This window comes from Tamandua tetradactyla, chromosome 17 (genome assembly GCF_023851605.1).
Source record: "Tamandua tetradactyla isolate mTamTet1 chromosome 17, mTamTet1.pri, whole genome shotgun sequence".
Lineage (NCBI taxonomy): Eukaryota > Metazoa > Chordata > Mammalia > Pilosa > Myrmecophagidae > Tamandua > Tamandua tetradactyla.
The window spans coordinates 4684765-4700875 of record NC_135343.1 but is presented as its reverse complement, the minus strand read 5'-3'; the positions used below and the strand labels follow the sequence as shown (position 1 = coordinate 4700875).

Below are 16111 nucleotides of genomic sequence, written 5' to 3'. Positions count from 1 at the left end.
AGGTGTTCTATAGAATGTCTCTTATTTGGAGTTTGAGTATTTGTCATGATTAGACTGGGGAGGAAGATCAAAGAGGTAACCTATCATTCTCGTCACATTGTATCAAGGCTACATACCATCAATATGATGCTGTCAACTGTTGATTTTTGGCCTTGACCCTCTGGCTGAGTTAGTGTTTGCTGCAAAGTAACTGTAAAGATACTATCCCCCAACCCCACCTTTCCACACTGTATTCTTTGGAAGAATGTCTCTATGTGCAGCCCACATTTAAGGAATGGAAAGTTAGGTTCCATCTTCTTGCTGGCATAGTATCTATATAGATTATTTGAAATTCTTTTGTATAGAAGATTTGTCTTTTTTCCCCAGTTTGTTTACTTAATCATTTGTTTATATCAGTATGGACACGGGTATTTGTTTATCCTTTGGGTTATATTCCAGTATTTTTGTTGTTCAACTTGTTCTAGCTTTAGCCTATGGGAGCTCTTTCAGTTGACTCTGTGTCCCTTTGACATTATTCCCATTAAGGTGAAGTTTGTTTGAGTACTTCCTTACTTTCTGACATTACAATATATTCCAAATTTATCTTGTGTATTTCCTGCCCCACTCCTAGAGTCAGTCATTTCTCAAAGGAGCATTGTTTCCTTTTATTGAATAATGGTGTAAGAAATCAAGATCTGGGTGCTAGGTGTTGATTGCTATTAGGGTGGCTTTCTTCTAGGCCCTTTCCACTGACAAAATGGGAATATATATCCATCTACTAATCCATATATAAATACATATTTATAAATATTAATTTTTGATATTTATAAATAAATATTTCCAAATATTTATTTGGATATAAATAACTTTTTTATTTTTATTAAAATAAAAAATATTATTTCCAAATCTAATCCATTAAGGATGTTTCCAAATCCAATCCCAAATCTAATCCATTACCACATGGGTCATTTAGGCTCATGTCCTTACTTGTCAGTAATCCCCCCAACAGTGAGAAGACTGGCTCCCACCTCCTGTCGTTGATTTACTTTATTGTTAACTTCTAGTGTACATATATAATGGATTAAGGATTAAGGTGTAATCTGTGAGAAACAACTTTTATTAGCTAGAATAAAGTACTGTTTAAAATGTTTTTTAATTGTGAAATATATATAAAAAGAAAAGAAAGAAAAAGCAATAATTTTTAAAGTACACGTCAACAAGTAGTTTCAGAACAGATTTCAGAGTTTGTTATGGATTACCATTCCACTCTTTTAGATTTTTCCTTCTAGCTGCTTGAAAACACTGGAGGCTGGAAGAAATATCAGTATAGCGATTCAGCAGTCATTCATTTAACACTGTTTTTCTTGTATTTTCTCTGTTTTAATTCTACCATCTCCTTTGATCCTTCTCCCAATCTTTGTGGGTCTTTAGGCAGTGTTCATTCTGACTTTTTCATGTTGAGAAGGGATGTCAGCACTAAAGAAGAGGGATATAATTAGTTGACAGTCTTGGAGAGGCTAGTCCCTTTGCAACCCTGAAAGTTAGCATAGCTATATACAATAACAGTTAAAGTAACTGGAGAAGAGATCAGGCCTCAGTTAGAGATTAAAACAAAGCTAAATTGGCTGGAGCTAAGGTAAATCAGAATAGAAGGTAAAAGAGTACTTTTAAAAAACATTTTTATTGATATAAATTATGTACTCACATACCATGTACTCATCCAGAGTGTACAATCAGTGGTTCACAATATCATCATATAGCTGTGCATTTATCATCACAATCAACTTTTTCTCTTTTTGTTAAAAATAATATATATACAAAACAATAAATTTCAAAGCATATCACAACAATTAGTTTTAGAACAAATTTCAGAGTTTGGTATTTTTTTAATAGGTTTTTTTTGGTAGGTTTTAAAAATGTTTCTCTTCATGTGTTTTTTTTTTGAACTTTTTAAATTGTAAAATATAACATACACAAAGTAAAGAAATAAAAAAAAGTAATAGTTTTCAAAGCACTCTTCAACAAGTAGTTACAGGGCAGATCCCAGAGATTGTCATAGGCTGTCATATGATCCTCTCAGATTTTTCCTACTAGCTGCTCCAGAATATAGGAGGCTAGAAGGCATAAATATTCTTTTATCATCACAATTAACTTTTTTTTTTTGAAAAATAACATATGTACAAAAAAGCAATAAATTTCAGAGCACAGTACCACAATTAGTTGAAGAACTAATTTCAGAGTTTGACATGGATTTCAATTCCACAATTTTAGGTTTTTACTTCTAGCTGTTCTAAGATACCGGAGACTAAAAAATATCAGTTTAATGATTCGGCATTCATATTCATTTGTTAAATCCCATCTTCTTTGTATAACTCCACCCTCACCTTTGATCTTTCTATCCCTCTCTTTAGGGGTGTTTGAGCTATGGCTATTCTAAATTTTTCATGTTGGATCTATCAATAATACAGGGTGGGGAGATGCAACTGTCTGATGTTCTGGAGAGGCTGAGCCCTATACCTTTCAGGACATATCTGGTCCATGGGCCCATCTGGAGGTTTTAAGTTTCTGGAAAGTTACTCTAGCCCATGCAACCTTTGTCTTATATATTGCCCTAGGTGTTCTTTAGGAGTGGCTGGAATGGTCCTGATTGGTTATGATAGGTAGCAATGTCTAACTGAAGCTTGCATAAGAGCAGTCTCCAGAGTAGCCTTTTGATTCTATTTGAACTTTCTGCCACTGATTCTTTATTAGTTATGCTTCTTTTCCTCCTATTGGTCAGGATGGAATTGTTGATCCCATGGTCCCAGGGCTGTACTCATCCCTGGGAGTCATCTCCAATGCTGCCAGGAAGACTTTCACCCCTGGATGTCATGTCCCACATAGTGGGGAGGGCAATGATTTCACTTGCAGTGTCAGGCTTAGAGAGAATGAGGCCACACCTGAGCAACAAAAGAGGTCCTCTAGAAGTAACTCTTAGGCATACCTATAGGTAGGCTAAACTTCTCCATACCTACATAAGCTTCACAAGAGTAAGCCTCAATATCAAGGACAAGACCATTGATTTGGGTGTCCCTAAAGTTTGACACAGTATTGGGATTCCCTGATGGTAAAGTTTAATAGTTACATATGTTTTCTCCCATCCCTCAAGGAATTTTGCCAATATTTTTTGATTATCTGCTTAATATACTCTAGGGTGTATCCAGGCATTACATTAAGCTATACAGGATTAAAGGACCCCTTTCTTATTCTGGGCTCCCTGTGTTTCATGTGTTCAAATGAGCTATACAGATCGGTTGAGTTAGATCTTCATTGATTTATTTTAGTAGTTTTATGCAGTTTTCTGTGTACAAGTCCTTTAGATCTCTAGTTAAGTCCTTTCCTAAATACTTGATTCTTTTAGTTGCTATTTTGAGTGGAATTTTTTCCTTAACTGACTCCTCAGGTCATTGCTTGTTTATAGAAACATTACTGATTTTTGTACATTAATTTTATATCCTGCCACCTTCCTGAATTTGTTTATTAGCTCAAATAACTGCTGTAGATTTCTCAGGATTTTCCAAGTGTAGTATCATGTCATCTGCAAATATTGAAAGTTTTACTTCCTTTCCAGTTTGGATGCCTTTTATTTCTTTGTTCTGCCTGATTGCTCTAGCTAGAACTTATACCATAATATTGAATAATAGTGACAGTGGGCATCCTTGTCTCGCATTCCTGATCTTAGGGGGAAAGCTATCAGTCACTCTCCATTGAGCACAATGCTGGCTATCGCTATTGGTTTTTCATATTTTCCTGTTATCATATTGAGGTAGTTACCTTTGATTACTACCTTTTGAAGTGTTTTTATCAGAAAGAGATATTGAATTTTGTCGAATGCTTTTTCAGCATCAATCGAGATGAACATGTGATTTTTCCCTTTCGACTTGTTAATGTACTGTATTACATTAATTGATTTTCTTGTGTTGAACCATCTTTGCATTCCTGGTATAAACCCCACTTGGTCATAGTGTATAATTCTTTTAATGTATTGTTGTATTCGATTTGCTAATTTTTTTTGGAGAATTTTTGCATTTACGTTCATTAGGGAGATTGACCTGTAGTTTTCCTTTCTTATAGCATCTTTACCCAATTTGGGTATTAAAATGATATTAGCTTCATAAAATGAGTTAGGTAGAATTCCTTTTTCCTCAGTTTTTTGGAAAAGTTTGAGCAGGATTGATGCTAGTTCTTTTTGAAAAGTTTGGCAAAACTCCCCTGTAAAGCCACCTGGCCCTGGGCTTTTCTTTGTAGGAAGATTTTTTGTGCTTGGTTTGTTGAGATCTTCTATTTCTTCCTGAGTCAATGTAGCTTGTTTGTGTGTTTTCAGGAATTTGTCCATTTCATCTAAGTTGTCTAGTTTGTTGGCATATAATTGTTCATAGTATCCTCTTATGATTTCTTTTATTTCTTCAGGGTTTTTGGTAATGCACATCTCATTTCTGATTTTGTTTATTTGCATTCTCTCTCTTTTTTTTTCCTTTGTCAGTCTTGCTAGTGGCCCATCAATTTTATTGATTTTTTTCAAAGAACCCACTTTTGGTTTCTTTCTATTGTTCTTTTGTTCTCCCATTCATTTAACTCTGCTTGAAGTGCTGTAAACTGATATACCTGTGCAGAGAGCTCAGGGTGGGCAAGTGGGGCTGTGTGAATGTATGGGCTGGGGGTAGGTGTAGCCAGAGTATGGAACTAAGCACCCGTAGCCTCTGTTTGCTGGTGACAGCCTGCAGGGAGCAGGGAGGGGGAGGTAGTGCTTGGGATAGGCACAGGAGATATGGGTTGGGCTGCACTTGGGGTGGGGTGTGGGGCAAGGACACACGAGGGGTTGGTGGGGCTGGGTGCTTGAAGTGCTGGGAGTCGGGGGTGGAGGTGAGGTTCAGGTGTTTGGGGAATAGAGTGAGTCATGGGTTGTGGGCTGCACCAGTGAAGGTAGCGCATTCAAGGAACATGGCTTGGCTTACTTCCTAGTCCCCGTCTCCCCATCCGTGCACTCCTGAGGGCTCTGGGCTTCCACGTTAGGCTCTGGTTCTTTGCTTCTCAGTGCCTCAGGTTTTGCAACAGGGCTGCCCTGTGTAGTGCAGAAGACTCTCCCAGGTCAGTTACACTCTGGAATCGCCATTTCAGTCGCCCTGCATCCCTTCTCTAACTTTTCCATGGAGCAGGGCTGAACTCAATCTATCCTATTCCACCATCTTCCTCTCTTGCTCTTTTTTTTCCTCTCTCACTTTTGAAGACAATTTTAGTGGATTAGAATTTCAAGTTGGTAGAGTTCTTTATTTCAACATTTTTATTATTTTACCTCCACTCTCTTCTTGCTTGCATCTTTTTGAAGAGAAGGCATTTAATTGTTATGCTTGTTCCTCTAGATAAGGTGTTTTATCCCCTGACTTCTTTCAAGATTTTCTCTTTATTTGAATACAGAAAGCCTAGGTGTAGATGTTTTAGTATTTATCCTGCTTGGTGTTCTCTGAGTTTCCCATATCTATGGTTTGTTGTCTGTCAATGATTTTGGAAAATTTACAATCATTTTTACTTCAGCTATATCTTGTTCTTTTCTCACTCTGTGTTCTTCTTCTGGTATTATTCCCATTGTGTATATATATTGTACCTTTTGTACCTATCACACAGTTCTTGGATATTTTGTTCCATTGTTTTCATTCTTTTTTTTTTTTTTTAATATGGAACACTTCACGAATTTGCGTGTCATCCTTGTGCAGGGGCCATGCTAATCTTCTCTGTATCGTTCCAATTTTAGTATATGTGCTGCTGAAGTGAGCACTCATTCTTTTTTTATAAAATATTTTTATTGAGAAATTTTCACACACTTACAATCCATACATGGTATACAATCAGTGGCTCACAATATCATCACATAGTTGTGTATTCATCACCACAATCAATTTTCAAACATTTACATCTCTTCAGAAAAAGAAAGAAAAAAGAAAAAAAAGTATACATCCCATACCTCTTACCCTTCCCTCTTACTGACCTCTAGTATTTCAATCTACCCAATTTATCTTACCCCTTATCCCCCCTATTATTTATTTATTTTTTATCCATATTTTTTTACCCTGGATAAAAGGAGCATCAGACACAAGGCTTCCAAAATCACCAGTCACACTGTAAATGTTATATCATTATACAATATCTTCAAGAATGAAGGCCACTGGAACACAGCTCAACAGTTTCAGGTACTTTCTTCCAGCCACTCTGATGCACCATAAACTAAAAAGGGGTATCTATATAATGCATGAGAATAACCTCCAGGGTAACCTCTCGACTCTGTTTGAAATCTCTCACCCACTGAGACTTTATTTTGTCTCATTTCTCTTTTTCCCCTTTTGGTCAAGAAGGCTTTCTCAATCCCATGATGCTGGGTCCTGGCTCATCCCAGGAGTTCTGTCTCACATTGCCAGAGAGATTCACACCCCTGGGAGTCTTGTCCCACATGGGGGGGGTGGGGAGGGACGGGGGCTGGGAAGGAAAGTTAGTGAGTTCACCTACTGACTTGGCTTAGAAAGAGAGGCCACACCTGAGCAACAAAAGAGGTTCTCTGGGGGTGACTCTGAAGCCTAATTTTAAGTAGGCTTAGCCTATCCTTTGCAGGAATAACTTTCATAGGTGCAAATCCCAAAATTGAGGGCTCAGCCTACTGATTTGGTTGTCTCCACTGCTTGTGAGAATATCAGAAATTCTCCAAATGGGGAAGCTGAATATTTCTTCCTTTCTCCCCAAGTGAAACACCTCTTGATTCACTGCCCAAATTATTCAGATATATCGGGGCATCATGCTAAGCTGGATAAACCAACAAAATCTTATGCCCTATTCAAAATTCCATGTACTTATGGTGTTCAACTAAACTGACCATACAAGTGAAATTAGGAAATGCACTACCCAAAATATAAATTTTATACCATTGAAACATCTCTCTGTTTGGTGTCACAGAAATTGAATTTTTAAACTATGGATGATATCATCCTTTACCTTGTATTCTGAACTACCCCAGTTCTATGCAGATCAGCTTCATTCATGTCTCTGCTCAAAATCTGAACTTTTCTCAGAATTTTAAACTGTTCCTATATGGGGTAGTGCTGACTTTCATAGCTTCAAAGCTCTAACTCTGAGTGTCAGGTATCACATAAATACCCCCGAAGTTTCTGGAAATGACCAGATTTTATACAAACAGCTCAGTATCTCAGAATTTAGAAATAACAGTTATAAGCCCTGAATATATGTAACTGTTGGAGGAGCTTAAAACCTAGAATCCTTTACAGTAGGCCCAACCTGATAATGCATACTCTCAATTTCAGTTCACCAAGTTTTTATATTATAGTTAATCCACATAAGTGAGGCATAATAATACTTGTTTTTCATTTTTGACATTTCATTCAGCATACTGTTCTTTAGTTTCATTCACCTTGTTGCATGCCTCACAACTTCATTCCTTCTTGGGGCCATTCAGTAGTCCATTGTATGTATACAGATCCCCTTTCTGTTCCTCAGTTGTTTACCCTTAGGCCACCGCCATCCATTGTGAATTGAGAACACAGCTGCCATAAACACCAGTGTGCAAATGTCCATTCGTATCCCACACTCAGTTCTTCCAGGTATACACTGAGCAATGGAGTTGCAGGATTGTGAATTGAGAACACAGCTGCCATAAACACCAGTGTGCAAATGTCCATTCGTATCCCACACTCAGTTCTTCCAGGTATACACTGAGCAATGGAGTTGCAGGATCATATGGGAACCCCACCTCTAGCCTCCTGTGGAACCACCTCACTGCCTCCAGGGGCTGTACTTCTCAGTTTCCCTACTGACAGTGAATAGGTACGTCTCTTTCTCTGCATTTTCTCTAGAACTTGTTTGTCTCCGTTCATTTTTTTGGGGGGGGTGTATGTCTGGGAATCAAACCTGGTCTCCTGCATGAAAGGCGGGCATTCTAACCACTGAACTACCCGTGCCCCCTCTCTGTTCATTTTTAAACAGTTTTATTTGTCATCATACAGTCCAAACTAAGTAAATAGACATGCCTTCACCATTGTAATCTATCTGAAGATATTTCCTTTTCTTCCACAAAGAATCCATTCCACTCCCCCATGCCCCCCACCTGTTGACATTTAGTTTTGGCATAATGCTGTTGTTACATTCAGTTGAAGCATACTGGAATGTTACTGTTGACTTAAGACCCTAGCTTGCGTTGATTATACTTTTCCTGTATACCATCCATTTTCAACTTGCAATGTTGACATTTATTTGTTCTCTCTCATATAAAAATGTTTTTTTGTGTGTACATTTAATCTCCATCATTGTCTGTTCTAGGCATTCCTAAGTTACACTGTATCACTCTTTATCCTCTATATTTCCTTCTGTTTTCATACGATCCCCCAGCCCTTTTCCCTCAATCATACTCACATTCAGCTTCATTCAGAGTACTTATATTATTGTGCTGCAATGAGGTAGTATTGCATTATTCATTTCTGAATTTTTACAGTCAGTCCTTTCGCACAATCTGTATTCCTTCAGCACCAAATGCCCAGTCTCTACCCTCTTTCTATTTCCAGATAACCAGTATTTTTCAACTCTCAAATTTCACTCATTAATGTTAATTCATATTAATGATACCAGACAGTATTTGTCCTTTTGTTTCTGGCTAATTTCACTCAGCATAATGTCCTCAAGGTTCATCCACATTGTTACATCCTTCATAACTTAATTCTGTCCTACAGCTGTGTAATATTCCATCATATGTATGTACCACAGCTTGTTTAGCCACTTATCTATTGATGGACATTTGGGCTGTTTCTGTCTCTTGGCAATCATAAGTAATGCTGCAATAAACATCGATGTGCAAATGTCTGTTTGTATCCTTGCCTTCAGTTCCTCTGAATATACACCTAGTAATGGGATTGCTGGATCATATGGCAATTCTATACTTATCTTACAAAAACCATGTTTTTTGTTTTTATTATAAACAACAAACAAGCATACAAACATTCTTGATATACAGACATTCTTGACATACAAACATTCTTGTCATGGTTACAATCAGTTGCTCACAATATCATCACATAGTTGTATATTCATCACCATGATCAGAAAAACCATGTTTTAATCCTGATTCAATCTTGGGGGACAGCCATTTCTTTTAATTTTGATTTCAATGTCATAGAATGGAAACTTTTGATTAAATTAACTCCATGAAAGTGTGGTACACCCAGTTGTGAGTTTGGCCTTTTAATTAGATAAGATAAGATATGACTCCACCCATTCAAGGTGGGTCTTTATTAGTTTACTTTAATCCTTTAAAAGAGGAAACATTTTAGAGAAAGTTCAGAGCTAGTACAGATGTGGACACTTGGAGAGCAGTTGCTTCAGAGCTGACAGAGACATGGGCAAAACCCAGAATAAGTCACCATGTGCCTTCCCATGAGATATTAAACAAGCCAGAACCCAGAGTTGTGTCTCTGAGGAGCTAAATGAATGCCCACAGATTCTTAGAGAGGAAATCACTGGCATCAGAAGCTGGAAGCAAAAGAACCAGGAACAAGGACCAGCAGATGCCAGCCGTGTGACTTCCCAGCCAATAGAGGTGTTCCAGACCCATCCGCCTTTCTTGATTCAAGGTATCTTTCCCTGGAACCCTTAGTTTGCACTTTTTTTATAGCCTTAGCACTGTACATTTGTGACTTAATAAATTCTCTTTTTAAAAGCCATTCCACTTCTGGTATATTGCATTCTGGCAGCTTTAACAAACTAATACAGATAGTAACCTTGAATGTTTTACAGTTCATGTGGAAGTGTCTTGATAATTTCAATATTTGAGTTATATGTGGTTTTATTTCTGCGAGTTCTTAGTCTTGAGGTCTGATCTCCTCATGTGTCTGGCTATTTTGCATATTATTTATTTTGTTTGAAATTTTCTTTAAAGTGATAATTCAAGGTTTAGAATTACTTTATTTTCCATCTCAGGGTTTTTTGTCTCCTGCCTTTCTCAGATGTCAGGTAGTAGAAGCATTCTGGGGTCTCATTATCTACATTCAGGGCTCATGATTTTCTGGCCCAACCAATGGCTTGTAGATTAGCTAAGGGGTGATTTTCTTCTGGTTTGCATTGGGTAACACTAATTCCCAGGCCTTCAAGCCTAAAAGCAGTTGATTGAGAAGGGTCCCCACCATTGGATGGCTCTACATTCTGACTTTTGTTTTCCCAGCCCCTATAGACCAAATTCAGCTTTGTAGCTGCTGCTTCAGGATCCCATTGTCCTTATGGCAAAATGTGACTCGGTGCACTTCAGAATTCCCAGCATTCTGCTTCTTGATTTGGTAATTCTCTTTTGGCTTTTAAGTTCCTTGTTGCTTTTTCTCTTTTTTAAAAAAATTTTGTAATAATGAGCACATTTCAAGCATATGTAAAAGTAGATACTCAATCCTCCATACTTTCACCCAACAGAGTAAAAAGACTTTTTTTAACAAGTGTTTTTTTTTTTTTAAATACAGCTTTTCCAGATACGTTTCACTGGGAAGTTTCTTCAATTGCATTCCCATCCAAAGATAAAATAATCAAATATTTTTATTTTTAAATTAATTATTTCATTTTTCCATTTAGCTATATACCTCTGAAATTAATTTTGACTTATGGTACTAGTTTTATTTTAATTAAAATAAAGTATATTCTTAGATCACTGTTCTTGCAAAACAAGGACACAGCTATTGACTTCCAGGCAAGATGGCACTATGAGTTCATGGAACCCCTTGCTTCAAAACAAGAGTCTGCAAACTTTTCTGCGAAGGACAAAATAGTAAATATTTTGACTTTTGGGCCATATGGGCTCTTTTGCAACAACTCAACTCTGCCAGCACAGAGCAAAAGCAGCCACAGACAAATACAAAAACAAATGCCCTGACTCTATTCCGATAGGAAACTTGTTTAAGAAAAGTGAAATTGGAATTTGTTGTCATTTTCATGTCACAAAATCTTATTTGGATTTTTTTAAAACACTAAAATCTGTATTAATTCACGGGTCATAAAAAAACAAACAGGTCGTGTGCCAAATTTTGTCCAAAGATGTTTACTGATCTCTAAATTAAATAGTAGCATAAAATCTTTAAAATAACAGAGTCATGCTCTATTACAGGAAAAAATTTTATAGATTTAAATGAAACAATAATAAGTGCAGACATGCTGACCTGTGGATCCAGAAACAGGTAGTAGTAATTGGAAATTCAGCTCCTAGAGAATATTGGAGAACAGATATTCCCCATCCAACGCAAGAGTTCAGAGCCAAACTCACTGTAAAATCAGTGGCTGAAGTGAGACTCATGTGCCGAGGTATTGAAGCTAAAACAGACCATCTCTTGGAGTCCTGGCCGTGATTAGCCACTGCCTTTTTTGTATTTGGGGCAGAGACCCTTTTGTACAGCCAGTCATCTGTTGGCTCAGAAAACAGATCTATGATATCAGGATGGACAAATGACCCTGAATTACCAAGTAGATGCCCTGCCCTGGTTCTAAATTGGGAGCTTTAGAGGCCCAGGTAGTAACTGTCAGAAAACTGGCAGCATGATTAGGTGAGTTCAAGAAAAGGGAATAAAATCCATATGCAAGAAAGTTCCTCTAAAGATTTGCTTACAAATTTACATTTCAAAACACGAAAGGAGAGCTAACCTCATGAAAGAGGCTTTAAGTTCCACAAATGCGAGAAGGTACTTCCAATGAAATACATTGTAAGAAATACTCTAAAATGCGTGTTTAAACTCTTCTAAGTATTAAGGAAAAATAATTTGCGCAATAAGATTAAATGAACACCAATCAAGAATAGGTAGATATTAAAAAAAAGTAATTCTGGAAATGAAAAAGTCCTTGGAGAGAAGAAATATATAGCTATAAAAGTGAAAAATGTTTGATTAGCATTAATGTATCATAAAAAAGAATTAGTCATTTAAAAGATAGTACTAAGGAATGACTGAGAACTTAGTAGAACTTATTACAGCTGAGAATGATAGACATGGATCATGTGAAAAAAAAAGTTGAGAGATATGCAACATAGATGGAGAAGCTCCAACAAAAAGAGTTTCAGAAGTAGCGATGATAAGGGTGAGGTTGAGGCAGAATTTGAAGACAGAACTTCTGAGAAGTTTTCAAGAGTGATGAATAGTATAAATTAAATTAAAAGTATATATTCAGTGCTAAATAGAATAAATGAATGATATACCCACAATCTAAATCATCAAGAATTTTAAAATAAAAGTCCGCTACCGAAAGAAAAAAGGCAGGTTCCTTTTTCTAAATACTGTCATTAGGCCAGAATGTAATGAAAGTAATAGCTCCAAAGTCCTGATGGCATATAACTATCAATCAGCATTCTATAACCAGCTATGTAATCATTTCAAGATTGAGGGTAACATTAAAATATTTTCAGTCACATGATGACTAAAAAATTTTAAAGGAAAGAAACTTGCAAAATAACCTTATTAAGATAATCAAATGCCCCAAACACAACAGAAAATCACAAAGCACGTGAAGATTCAAGCAGAAATGGCCCAGCCAAACAACCAAATCAAAACTCTGGAGGGGACAAAGAATGTGGAACAACAATTGAATATAAAAATATTCAATGATATTTTTAAAGAAATAAAGGATATCAGGAAGACACTAGAAAAGCATAAAGAAGAATTTGAAAGATTAAATTGAAAAATGGCAGATATTACAGAGATGAAAGATACAGTAACCAAATTAGAAATGTGCTGGAGACATGATAGCAGATTCAAAGAAGCCAAAGGAAGATTAAGTGAGCTAGGAAGCATAAAAATTGAACTATAGTGCACAAAAGAACACATGGCATGAAAGTTGGAAAAAATGGAACTGAATCTTAGGGAAATGACGGACAAAAAGAGGCACACAAATAGAAAAATCATTGGTGACCCAGAAAGAGAAGTGTAAAGGGCTGAGAAATTAGTTGAAGATATAATCAAAAAAATATCCCAACCCTTATAAAAGACATAAATACATAAATCAGGGAGGCCCAAGGAACTTCAAATAGAATAAATCCAAATAGGCCTACTCCAAGACACATACTAATAAAACTGTCAAATGAAGAGAAACAAAAAACTCCTGAAAGCAGCATGAGAAAAGTGATCTACATACAAGGAAAAACATATAAAATTGAGTTTGGACTACTCAATAGGCACCATAGAAGCAAAAAGGCAGCAGCATGATATATTTAAGATCATGAACAAGAAAGGCTTCCAGCCAAGAATTCTTTATCCAGCCAAGTTGTCCTTCAAAATTGATGGAGAGATTAAAATCTTCAAAGAGAAACAAAGGCTGAGAGAACTAGTCAACAAGAGACCTGCCCTACAAGAAATACTAAAGGGAGTCCTGTCAGCTGAAGGAAAAAAAAAAAAAAAAAAGACAGGAGAAGGAGGTCTGGAGGAGGAGGGCATAGAATTGAAGAATACCAATAATGGTAATTAAAGGATAAAAAGAGAGAGAGACTCTCTCAGCAACACGACAAGCAAACTCACTGCCCTCCGCCTCTCTACATGGGACATGACTCCCAGGGGTGTGGGCCTTCTTGGCAATGTGGGACAGAAATCCTAGAATGAGCTGGGACTCAGCACCAAGGGACTGAGAAAACCTTTTCGACCAAAAGGGGGAAGAGCGAAATGAGACAAAATAAAGTGTCAATAGCTGAGAGATTCCAAACAGAGTTGAAAGGTTATCCTGGAGGTTATTCTTATGCATTATATAGATATCACCTTTTTAGTTAGGGTGTAATGAAGAGGCCAGAGGGAACTGCCTGAAAATGTAGAGCTGTGTTCCAGTAGCCATGTTTCTTGAAGATGATTGTATAATGATATAGCTTTCACGATGTGACTGTGTGATTGTGAAAACCTTGTGTCTGATGGATTAAAAATGAATAAATAATAGGGGGAACAAATGTTAAAATAAATTTAGGTGACTGAAATGCCAGTGATCAATGAAAAGGAAGGGTAAGGGGTATGGTATGTATGAAATTTTTTCTGTTTTTTTATTTCTTCTTCTGAATTGATGCAAACATACTAAGAAATGATCATGGTGATGAATATACAACTATGTGATGATAGTGTGAGTTATTGATTATATATCAAGAATGGAATGATCATATGGTAAGAATGTTTGTGTTTGTATGTTGTTATGTTTAATAAATAAATAAGTAAATAAAGGGAAAAGAATATATAGACCTAAGAAATAGAAACTAAAGGATAATTTGGTAGATTCAAGAACTATATGGTGTATATTCATCACCATGATCATTTCTTAGTATGTTTGCATCAATTCAGAAGAAGAAATAAAAAAACAGAAAAAATTTCATACATACCATACCCCTTACCCTTCCTTTTCATTGATCACTGGCATTTCAGTCACCTAAATTTATTTTAACATTTGTTCCCCCTATTATTTATTCATTTTTAATCCATCAGACACAAGGTTTTCACAATCACACAGTCACATCGTGAAAGCTATATCATTATACAATAATCTTGAACATTTTCAGCAATAATCTTGAACATTAACTTACTAAACTCACCAATTAAAACACAGATTGGCGGAATGGATTAACAAATACAGTCCATCTATATGCTATTTACAGGAGACACATCTTAGACTCAAGGATACAATTAAATTGGAAGTGAAAGGATGAAAAAAGATGTTCTTTGCAAGCTGTAAGCAAATAAAGCAGAAGTAGCTATACTAATATCAGATAAAATAGATTTTAAATGTAAAGACATCGTAAGAGACAAAGAAGGACATTACATATTAATAAAAGAGGCTTCAACAAAAAGAAATAACAATCATAAATGTTTACACCCCTAATCAAGAAGCTCCAAAATACATGAGGCAAACATTGGCAAAACTGAAGGGAGCTATAGACATTTCAAGAATAATAGTGGAAGACTTCAATACACCACTCTGCACTATAGATAGAACAGGCAGGCAGAAGATCAACAAGGAAATAGAGAACCTAAACAATGTGATAAATGAGTTAAATCTAATAGACATATATAGATCATTACACCTCAAAACATTTTCTATAGTGCACATGGAATGTTCTCCAGGATCGATTTTATGTTGGGACACAAACTGAGTCTTTATAAATTTAATGAGATTGAAATTGTCCAAAACACTTTCTCTGACCACAACAGAATGAAGCTGGGAACTAATATTCACCAAAGAATTAGAATTTCACAAATATTTGGAGATTAAACAACACGCTCTTAAATAATCTGAGGGTCAAAGGAGAAACTGTTAGAGAAATCGGTGAATATCTGGAGATGAATGATAATGAGAATACAACATATCAGAACTCATGGGATGTGGCAAAGGCAGTGCTGAGAGGGAAATTTATTGCCCTAAATGCCTGTATTAAAAACCAAGAAGGAGCAAAAATCGAGAACTTAACTGCCCTCCTGGAAAATTTACAGAAAGAACAGCAAACTAACCACAAAGCAAATAAGAGCAATAACAAAGATTAAAGCAGAAGTAAACAAATTGGAGAACAACAGAACAATAGAAAAAAATTTTTTTAAAAGCAAAAGTTGTTTCTTTGAGTAAATCCATAAAATCAATATACCCCTAGCTAGACTAACAAAGAAAAAAAGAAAGGGATGCAAATAAACAAAATCAGAAATGAAAGGGGAATCATTATCATGGATTCTGAAGAGATTTAAAAAACCTTAAGAGAATACTATGAAGAACTATATGCCAACAAACTAGACAACTTAGATGAAATGGAAAAATTCCTAGAAACACATGAACTATCTATACTGACTCGAAAAAAAATAGAAGATCTCAAAAACCAATTACAAGCAAAGGAATTCCATCAAATCTTCCCACAAAAAAAACGCAGGACCAGATGGCTTCACAGGGAAGTTTTATCAAACATTCTAAAAAGAACACCAATTCTGCTCAAACTCCTCCAAAACATTGAGGAAAGAGGAGCAGTACCTAACTCATTTTATGAAGCTAACATCACTCTAATATCAAAACTGGATAAAGATGCTACAAGAAGGGAAAACTACTGACCAATCTCCCTAATGAGCATAGATTCAAAAAT

At 36.2% G+C, this 16111-nt stretch overlaps 1 protein-coding gene and 1 non-coding gene across 8 annotated transcripts in view; one reads left to right on the top strand and one right to left on the bottom strand.

The window, feature by feature from the left end:
• The window catches only part of TSGA10 (testis specific 10), a 179840-nt gene that overhangs the window by 53129 nt on the left and 110600 nt on the right, over nucleotides 1-16111 (top strand). The gene's annotated exons all lie outside the window — the stretch shown is intronic.
• LOC143661845 (U6 spliceosomal RNA) lies at nucleotides 5685-5791 on the bottom strand. The gene has a single exon (XR_013164883.1). It is a non-coding gene; the product is annotated as a U6 spliceosomal RNA (small nuclear RNA).